This window comes from Phoenix dactylifera, chromosome 11 (genome assembly GCF_051530095.1).
Source record: "Phoenix dactylifera cultivar Ajwa chromosome 11, Ajwa_hap1_PhDact_Kaust_v1.1, whole genome shotgun sequence".
NCBI classification, from domain to species: Eukaryota; Viridiplantae; Streptophyta; class Magnoliopsida; order Arecales; family Arecaceae; genus Phoenix; species Phoenix dactylifera.
This window is the reverse complement of record NC_143200.1, coordinates 7,679,334-7,690,267: the sequence shown is the minus strand read 5'-3', so window position 1 is coordinate 7,690,267 and position 10,934 is coordinate 7,679,334.

The window sequence follows — 10,934 nt, the reverse complement described above, 5'->3', positions numbered from 1 at the left end:
GCATTTGGCAACCCTTAATTTACTAGTAAGTATAGTGTAGAATTGACTATAACTTTTAAATAACTAAGACATAAGAGGTCAAGGATAAATCTATAACATACCAATTTTAAGTCACAAAAAGAGAAAAATATATCAATATCAAAATAATATGTCTTGATAATTTTCTAAAGATTTTTTCTAAAAAAATACTATTTGCAACTTTGATACTATTATTATTTTTTGTGTGAATGGGACATCATTACTGTTAGATAGAAATGCCTTAATTAGACTTGAACACATTGGAAAATAGGCTTGTTGCAGTAACTCAAAAAAATGTGACTTGTATATAGAGTTTGTATAAATAATTTTAAAGTTAACTTTTGAAGAATTTATGTAAACAATCTTCAAAACTTTGTACAACTCTAGTTATAAAATTGTGTAAGCATAGTAGAGGCCATGAGCATTTTTATCTAATGAAAAAAAAGATATATACTTGCCCAAAAGAATATTTCATTTTGATTCCTCATCCTGGCCAACCTTTCGGTCGACAAGTTGATTATTTATTATTTATTTTTATTTTAAATAGCAAATTTGGGTAACCAGTAGTTCTTTTTACTAGCAGTCTTATCACAATCTAAGATCTCATCCAAAAAAGCTAGCCAGAAGATGTTATTTGGGTTTCTTGATCCTATATAAACACCCAAGATCCATCCAGTACATCTTTGCATTGTAATCTTTTCATTATGTTTGTTTTGCATTTATTTTCCATTCATTGTAATCTTTTCATTGTCTTAATAATGCTGAAGGGAGGTCATCTTTTCTTAAAGGAAGAAAAAAGAAATAGAAAAAGTTAGATTGTATACAGTGGAATCACTCAATTGAAAATCCATTTCTAATGATTACTTGCTACACACACATTTGCACATGCCAATTCATTAGCAGCCATCAAAAATTCAAAACAAAGGATTAGGAATAAAATTTTTGATTTGCAAGCTTTGGTCGTTTGTTTGGTTCTTGATTTAACACAATTTTTTTTCATTCATAAGGAAACTCATGAACAAGAAGTTGAGTAGTGACAATATCGTAATACTACCCATTAGTATATAAGGATCGGTTCAGCTTGGATCAATCTCAATACTTAGACTAGAAACCAAATTAATCCAATAAGGCTTATTAGGTTGGTTCCCAAGTTGACATGGAACAATTTGTTTTTATCCTAGTCCTAATCATTAATCTTAGAAGTCAAAATTTAACCAACTACTCTTTAGTTTAAAATGAGATCATAAAACAACATAAGTGAAAATGCCAATTAGTTTAGTCAGTGCAGTAATTAAGTGTTGGGGGTTGGGAGCTTGGGCACTAGTAACTTGGATTCAAAGCCCAACCTCACCTTATTTTTTACAAAAGGTTACCCAATACATTGTTTCCATTTTTTTCTTTTTTTTGGTTATAATACTCATTAGACTTATGCTGAGAAGAAAAATACTTCCAAATTATCATCAAGATGATAGCTAGCAAGCAGTACTCTCTTGATAATTGCATATTCCAAATACCTGAAATTTGACCCAGCCTTTGTAAGATTAGAGGTTCGAAGTTATTTTAGAGTATTGGAAGGTGTGGGATATCCCTTTTCTTTAGTCAAAGGTTTCCTTCATGCCTCCAATCTATCCACAGACAAAAATCCACTATCTTTCTAGTGATCCACTTGCATATTCCATGATACATAACAAGGCCCAAACTTTTGGAAGTGGTTGTAGCTTGATAAGTTGGGCCTGTGGACCTACCTATATATTCTAATTAGGGATAGATTGTTATTTGTGGAGGAGCATATTGCTCTTTGGGAGGCCTATGATGGAGTTTGTTGGTGTAATTTAGCAAGAATGGTGGAATGCCTCACTTTGAGGATAAACCATCTAGACCTTAATGAAGCCTAGACTGCTACTAGCTGATCAAGAAAAACAAAAGTAGGTGTAAATTTTCTAGACCTACATGATCGTGGATAACCTTTCAACATTAGATTCATGATGTTCCTGAAATGGCATGTCAATAGCTTATTATTTGTAAGACACTAATAAATATTTGGTCTTTAGATTGAGCAGAACTATCACATAACAGATAACTTACTCCCAATTAATGTAAAAAATTCTTTTTTAGATCTATAAAATCTATGTATTGTCTTCTATTATTGGAGTTGAAGCAATGAAGCAAAAAAATATTAATTTCCCTCCACGTGTGTTGAAGAGAGAATTATCTACCTTGCAAACATATCTTAGTGGGATTAAATACATTGGGGAAGGGGGAGGGTATGAAGGAAGGGGGAAGGGGTGAGAGAGATTCTTGAGGACTTAGCTATTGGCAAAAATTTCCTATATATATCATGAACATTTTTTTGTAGAGGTAGCACTAGTAGCGAATAATTATGAGATATGTTGGATCGTTTTCTATTGATCAAATGTATAGTTTGTTAGTTTGTCTATACAGTCATTGATCATCCAACCATTATATGTTCATTGCCCCAATGAGGTGGATTTAGTAATTTTTACTTGGAATAGAAGACAAGACAAAAGGATGATAATTTTTTTTTTTATAAAACTGATGGATTTACACATCATATATGGCCATCAAAGTACAATTTAACTTTAAGTACTTGGGGGCAAACATCAAAAGAGATCCATATGCAGTTCATAGAGTGATGAATCACGTGTGATGTTTGTTGGTGTAATTTAACATTGCATAAACTAACATGATCATGATAATTTAATAAGAATGGTGGTGGAATGGCTCACTCTGAGGATAAACTATCATAAATACTTAATATTTAAATTGAGCAGAATTGTCACTTAACATATACCTAACTCCCAACAAAGTAAAATTTCCTTTTCAAATGTATAAAACCTTTTTGTTGTCTTCTATAATTGGAGTTGAAGCAATTAATCAAAAAAATTAATTTCTCTACGTGTGTGTTGAAGAGAAAATCATCTACCTTGCAAACATATCTTCATGGAATCAAATATATGTTGGGAGAGGGGCAAGTATGAAGGAAGAGGGAGTTGGGTGAGAGAGATATTCTTGAGGACTTAGCTATTGGCAAGAATTTCGCATATCATGGATTTTTTGTGTGGTGGAAACAAAGCAGCTAATAGTTATGAGGCATGTTGGATCATTACCTATTGATCAAATGTGTAGTTAGTCTATACAGTTATTGATCATTCAAGCATGGTGGTTTCACTTTCCAAATGAGGAGGATTTAGTAAGTCTGCTTCGAATAGAAGACAAGATTAAGGGATGGTATTTTGATAAAACTGATGGATTTACACATCATACATGGTGAATGTAAATACATCCAAGAGTATCAAAGTACAATCTACCCTTAAGTCCTTGAGGCCAAACATCAAAAGAAATCTAAATGTAGTTCGTAGAGTGATGAGAGACGTGTGATCTAAATGTAGCGCCTCCAAAGGAGTCCATTCCTAGCACACTAACTCCATATATCCTTCATTTTATTAAGAACAAGCACAATTATGCACCAAAAAGATAATACATGTTACTCTTACTTAAAAATAGAACTCTATCAATGAATAGCCTTGTATAGAAAATAATTGCACTCCACAAAATCATTACCAATAAATTGTAAATTCAACAAGGGACTCTAAGTTGAGCATTCAAGTCTTCAACCAGTAAGGAACAGAAGTGAGTAGATGAATAATATAAAAAGAATTTTGATATAGAGAGGAACCAACACTCATGATAAAGAGAGATGATTCTAATGATTAGATCTTCTTGTTTTTTTTTTTAGAAAGTTTTGTACATAATCTTGTTCAAAAAGGAGTATGAATGTTAAAAAGGTTAGAGCTGAATTCTGAAAATATTCAAATATTATGAGATTTCTTGGTAGGATTGATTTAATAATGAAAAGTTTAGCGCCATATTTGAACTCTTATATGGCCATGAGATAAGGTTGTTTAGAATTTTAAAAATAATGAGAGTGTGGGATTGGCACCTTTGGATGCAAGAAAATTTAGTTTGTCTGTGATATTTATTCATGAAACTAGAACAATATTTTATTAGACAAAACATTTTGTTAAAAAATTAAACTCTTTATATTTACCAAATAAAACTTAAACTCTTTATAGTTACCTAATAAAACTTAAACTCTTTACATTTACCAAATAAAACTTACCCTTTGTTAGGAATTAGTTGGATGTGGTAATAAATATGGTCGAGTGTTTGGAAGGTGGGAGCATGATAGGTGAAGGGGAGTTATATAGTGCATTGGAAGAACTAGGTGGCCATGATTTACCTTAAGGTCTCATTTAGCATTATTGTAGGTAGTAGAGCTTTAATCTGTACAACTTTCATTAGCAGAATTTTTAATAAAAAAATTGTTTACTATTTAATAACTATATTTTTGAAGTACTATGGATTTTACATCTGTTTGGTAACCAAATTGAGAAAGCACTTCAGCACAGAGGTAAAAATAGACTGGATAATATCCACTCAGATCCATTTTTGTATCCAAATCTATTCAAATGTCAATAGAAACTTAGCATTGGACTAATATCCATATTCATATCCATATCTCTCGAAAAAAACAGGATATGGATATGTCTAGACAACTATCTGATCCATATCAGATTATTCAATTCTATTTAAGTATTTATAACTCTATTTAATTTTATATAATATTGATTAATTTTTAAGAGATATATAATCCATATTAATATGATTTATCATCTACTTAATAATATCTTTGATTATGTGGTTGTAAAGTTTAAGTATCTGACTTATATCTATATTTATATCCATACTTTCAGTATTTGATCTGTATATATATTTCTTTAAAATAAATAAATAGTAGATATAAATTTTTGCATCCAACTAATATTCGTATCCATATTTGTATTCATCAAACAATATAAATATGGATATACTAATATCTGATCCATATTTGATTTGGTTTCAGCCCTACTTTAGTATCAATAAATGACTATGAAAGAATATTGCATAGTGGTTTTAATTATCTAATTATTTGTACTATCAAAAAAAATTATTTTATAAATTATTTATTTTAATACTTTAATATAAATAATATACTAAATAATAAAATTTTATATTTACTATTACATATAATATTTTTTATAATACTACTACATTATAATAATAATGATAATATTCAAAATATTTTAACAACCTTAAAATCACTTTAAAAAGAGTTTCTAGCTCTCTAAGAAGAGCTTTTTGGCCCTCCAAAAGTAATACCATAGGGGGCTTAGATAAAGAAAATTCATGATTTTGGCCTCCTAGGGATATTATATGACTCCATCCTTTTTTGATTGATGACCAACTAATGCTAACTGCTTAAGAGAAGGTCAAATTTTCTTGCTTGTAAATAAGTGATCGAATTTTGTCAACTTAAAGGCCAACTTACCAATAAAAAATGCTACAAAGTGTGTTGGAGAGAGAAATTCTTCTAAATTTTAATAGGCCTGGTATTAAATATCATGATCTCTATTTATTATTAGCATTTATCATGATCATTATTTATTATGAGCATTTTTGTAACTTTCTTGCCAACGATTCTGAAAAATAATGAGATGTGATTAAATTACTTTGCTTTCACATGTTAATCCATGTTGGAATTTGATGAAATGATTTATGCCATATCCTAACTTCATTAGTTAACGAAGTGGGTGGAGATTTTCCTTCTCTCCTTTTCACAAAAAAAAAAACACTCGTCCCATACATACCTATGTGCATCAATTTGGCTCATGTTTTTATCACTTAAAAGCCATTTCTCATGCTCATAGCATGCCATGATGGTTTATAGAGTAAACAAATAAATTTTGATGCACCAAAAATGAAAAGGTTCCTTTCTCCATTTAAACACAACTTTTCTCATTACAAGATAGCATTAGTGGCCATTTGTTTGTCCAAGTTCCATTTCCCTCAATTCAAATATGGGTTGTAATTAGAAATATTATAAGTTAATTTGTAGTTGCAAAATTTACTTTTATTTATTTCTTTGTGATAAAGATTGCAAATACAAATATAATTATGTAATCATGCAAATGTGATTTGATCAGGGAGAGAAATATTTTCTTCATGCCACTCAACTCGAATCACTTTAATAAAACAATAAATAATAGAAATTTTAGAAAACAGAGTTCTAAGCCCTTTATTTTCATAAACTTTATGATCTACAAGTTGTGGTACATATCATAGGTGGAAAATAGAATATATACTCTTAGCTTCCACCCTCTCTATTCCATTCCTCTATTGGGGTTCTAGTGGGTGGAAAGTAGAGTCTATCCTCTTGGCTTTCACTCTCTCTATTCCCCCTCTTTTTTATGCACCGTTCTCCAAAACTATAACATATACTCTCTATTTACACTAGTAATTTTTCGTTATTTGACTTAGATTCCTTTTCTAGTTAGAATAGAATAAAAACATCCTTCTTTTTATGCTAATGAGGTCCATGATAAATTGAATTGGATTCCTCATCTAATTAAAGGAGGATACAAATTATAAAAATAATAAAATATTTAATTTTTTTTAATTTGGGTGAAAGCTAAATGTTGACTCCTACATCAATTTTATTTGTGGTTCCATCACCAACTTCTTTCCAGATTAAAAGCTATGGCTTTCTCAAGATATGGTAGATCCCATAAAACTTTTCCAAACTTATCAAAAGTGGTTATATAGATTGGTCCACTATGGGTAAGATGATCCCACCAGATCAAAATGATTTTGTAAGGTTACCCTCATGAAAACAATGGGCTATTTACTTTTTTTTGTAGTATGATAGCTATCATATTATATTTATAATTATAATAGAAAGTAATAAAATTGTTATATTATTTTTGGATTATTATAACAATAATTACTCTAGTAATATCAATGTAAAATGACTTGATATTATAGTAAAAGGATATATTATTATAATCATAATTATATATTTATAATATATATTATACTAACTAATAATTATTATATAATTCATATTATAGTATAATTCTGATTATTATTATATTATACATAGATTATAATAAAGATTATTTATGGTATAATAATATTTATATTATTAGCATTATCATAATATATTCATATAAGAATATTGTTGCGGAATTTTCACCCCGGCAACAGCCTTAGTCCCAACCGAGCCGAGCAGAAAGAGACCGCGTCCCCCACGAGGTATTGTCCGCTTTGGGCGCTCCGGTCCGCGCGTCCAGCGCTGACGGAGGGAGACGTTTCCGGCCCGCGCGTCCAGCGCTGACGGGGGGATTGCCCTCACGGTTTTGTCCCACAAAAGGGCCCTCGTGAGGAAAAGGCTTCGCCCTCCTCATTATAAGGCACGGAACCTTTCCGCTCTAGCCGATGTGGGACTAAATTCAAGGCCCCCTCCCCCCCCCCACAACATAGCCCCCCCAGCGGGAAGGTTCCGGCCAGGTTTTACCCCAACGGGCCCCCACAGTCCTGGAGGGTAGTCAATGGAGAGAGGAGGCTGGCCCTCCTTCTAGCACCATCTGTTGCGGAATTTTCACCCCGGCAATAGCCTTAGTCCCAACCGAGCCGAGCAGAAAGAGACCGCGTCCCCCACGAGGTATTGTCCGCTTTGGGCGCTCCGGTCCGCGCGTCCAGCGCTGACGGAGGGAGACGTTTCCGGCCCGCGCGTCCAGCGCTGACGGGGGGATTGCCCTCACAGTTTTGTCCCACAAAAGGGCCCTCGTGAGGAAAAGGCTTCGCCCTCCTCATTATAAGGCACGGAACCTTTCCGCTCTAGCCGATGTGGGACTAAATTCAAGGCTCCCTCCCCCCCCCACAACAAATATATATTACAAATTTTGTTTGATATTGAAATAATTATGTATATTATTATAACAAAAGTATATATTTTATAATATATTTAAAAAAATAATAGATATATTTAATATATTAAAGGTATATAATATTAAATTTTAATGGCTGGAGAGTGGTGAGGGGACTCCTTTGAGGTTGCTTCTGATTGCAGCAATTCTTGTAATTAGAATTTTGGCCAATTTTGCTCGTCGTTCTAATTATGAGACTTGAGCCTTTTTCCCTTCAAATGTAATTTCTAGTTGCAATTGGAGGCATCCAAATAATTATTTTGGATGCCTACAATTCAATTGTAACATTTGTAATTGCAGTTTGCCTAATTTTAAGTAAAAAAACAACCTCTTAGAGTTGTGCACAACTGCTATTGGATTGGGTCATATTTGAGTACCTGATAACTTGATTTGATCAATTGGATGATTTGAGTTTAGATTTCAACCCAAACCCTACCTATAAAAGTATTTTTACAGATCTAGGGTTAGGTATGTTCAAGTAAATATCGGGTTGGATAGGGATGAGGTCATGTTGGATTAAGATGGTTCATGTCCAGATTCAAGTTTTGGTTGAAGCTGTGACCAGGTCTAGATGTCAAGTAGGTTTACTATTTTTTTAAAAGCTCAATTTCCTTTGTGTTCTCAAAACTATTTACTGAAGGCTTAGCCTTGAAGTTTTATTAAAAATGTAAGTGTTAAAGGCAAAACTGTAGATTATATACTAGACAAATCCCCGGGTTCAGCTCTAGTCGAGATTATAATGTCAAACCCCATATCCTAGTATCTGATCACATCGAGTGGATGTTGTTTGCAGTAGTGTCAGTGAAAGCCTAGAGTCGTGTCATTTGAAAAAGCCGGCCAGCACCCTAACTAAAATATTCTCCTATGTTCAGTTTTAAAGAACACTTTCCAATATGGTCCAATGATTAATCTCTAGTTACATAAAATGTCAATTCATACCTAACCTTAATTTTTGATGGTACGTTAGTTTTTTAGAAAGCACGGTTGTTACTTCTCTGAAAGGACGATAAGATCCAAACCTATATTTTCAGTAGAATTTACTGTAAAAATGCAACAACCGTTCCAAACTAGCTGCAGTGCTCCTCAAATAAGAATTTATCATGCTTAGTTTCCTTCTCCCTATTTCATTCTTAAACTTCATTCTTAATGAAATGACAATAGAATTTCCATCTTCTCCTTCAAAAATAATAATAAAAAAAATCATCCAGCTCCTAAACGTGTAATCAGGACAATGCTTGTGGTTACGGTCATGACAAGAAGCTAGCCATGAGAGTAGGCGGTTGGGCGGCTTTGACTTCTGTGAGATTGATTGCTCCCTCAATCCCACGCAACACCTAGGAACCCTAACCCTAGGATAGAAACGAGGAGGAGAAGTGACAGGGATCAACTGTTTTTGGTCTAAGGGCCAGTACATTAGTTTTCTGACAGCAGACATTGGACCTAGATACCCGCATAGATTAACATTAAATGCACCGCCGGTTGGCTAAGGAAAAAGTTGGTTTGTTTCCTCCTTGCGTAGTTCTTCTCAACTTCCAGTGGGACTCTCATCCCTTTCAAGTTCGCACTGTGGCTGCGGTTCCTTGAATCCAGTGTGTCAGGGGCTATGAACCTGACACCGTCAACGAACCGACCAACCGTCGTGGATGTCGTTCTGAATTAGCGCCTTCATCACTGCACTGAGATTATTTTATGTTATGTTTGCTATTTCTTTTTCTGGTTGGTAATAGTCTGAAGAAAAAGAAACATTGAATGATATCTATTTTAAACTTCTTGTCATCCATGAAAGGTTTAGATGATCAGTCATGCTCCTTGTCCCTGAATTTGCGCAGGGAAGATAAATAATTCATTCATATTATTTAGTTTTCTGGCATGCTTTTTTCTCTTTAGAATTGCGGTGTCCTCATGGAATAATGGACTTTTTATAGTTAGCAATATTTTTGTATTTTTTGACCGGAAACCTTGGATAATAATATAGTTATTTACCTAGCTTGAGTGACAACTTCGCATTAAAAACTTGTGAAGATTTGTAGCTTCCGTTCTAAAGAATGATTGATTTTTTTCGTAATGTTGACTATTGGATGGCATTCTGCATACATCTTAAAGAACTCCAGACATCATTCACCTGCTTGTACATATTTTGAAGCAACCATTGTACGATTTAATGATAGATTCGGGCAAAGAAAGGTGAATCCCTCTTTCCTGCGAAAGATATATACAACTCGCATCCATGAGGATATTGCTTATTTTTTCAATTTCTTCCGATTTTGGTATAGATGGCTAAACTATACCTACAACCATTCTTGGCCTCAACTAATGCCAAGTTGAAGTCAAACCACATTGCGTAACTATGAATGGTGCTGGAGGCACCTAAATTGTGCTAAACCGTGCAAGCCCGTGCTAAAGTAGCTAAACACACTCTAAAATCAATCTTGCTAACACAAAGCATGCCATTCCTCTTAAATTGCTTCTTATTTGAAGCTACCCACGTTGAATCATGCTTGTAAACCTGCCCCTAACGGAGAGGGGTGTTGACAATTTGCAGGTGGCATTTGTTTGCCATTCATGCAAATTTTAGAAATTAAGGTGTATATTGAAGGTGCGCCCATTATATCGGACCATGTGACCTAATACGTATCCTTGGCCCATTGGCTCATGTAATAGAACATTACATTAGTTAAAAACAAAAATATCATCAATTAAATAAATATACCAATTGTGTGGAACTCAAGTATAAGCAAGCACCAACGGCTTATAAATACATATGTTCAATGTGAAGGCATGTTCTGTATCACACTACACAAAAAAAGAAAACTTCCGACTCTTATTTGCCGATGCTTATTCCAAGTGTCGGCAAAAATTTTTCTCCGTCAACATTTGCCGACGCTTTTTAAAAGCGTCGGCTAATGACGACGCTTAAAAGCGTCGTCGAAGTTAATATGTAATTGACGAGACTTTTAACGATGCTTTTTAGCGTCGTTAAATAACGTCGCTTAAAAACGTCGTTAAAAGCGTCGTCAGAATTCAAAAAACCACCTCATTTTAGTCCCACATCGGCGGATCTGAAAAAAAATAACTGTTTATATAGCCAAA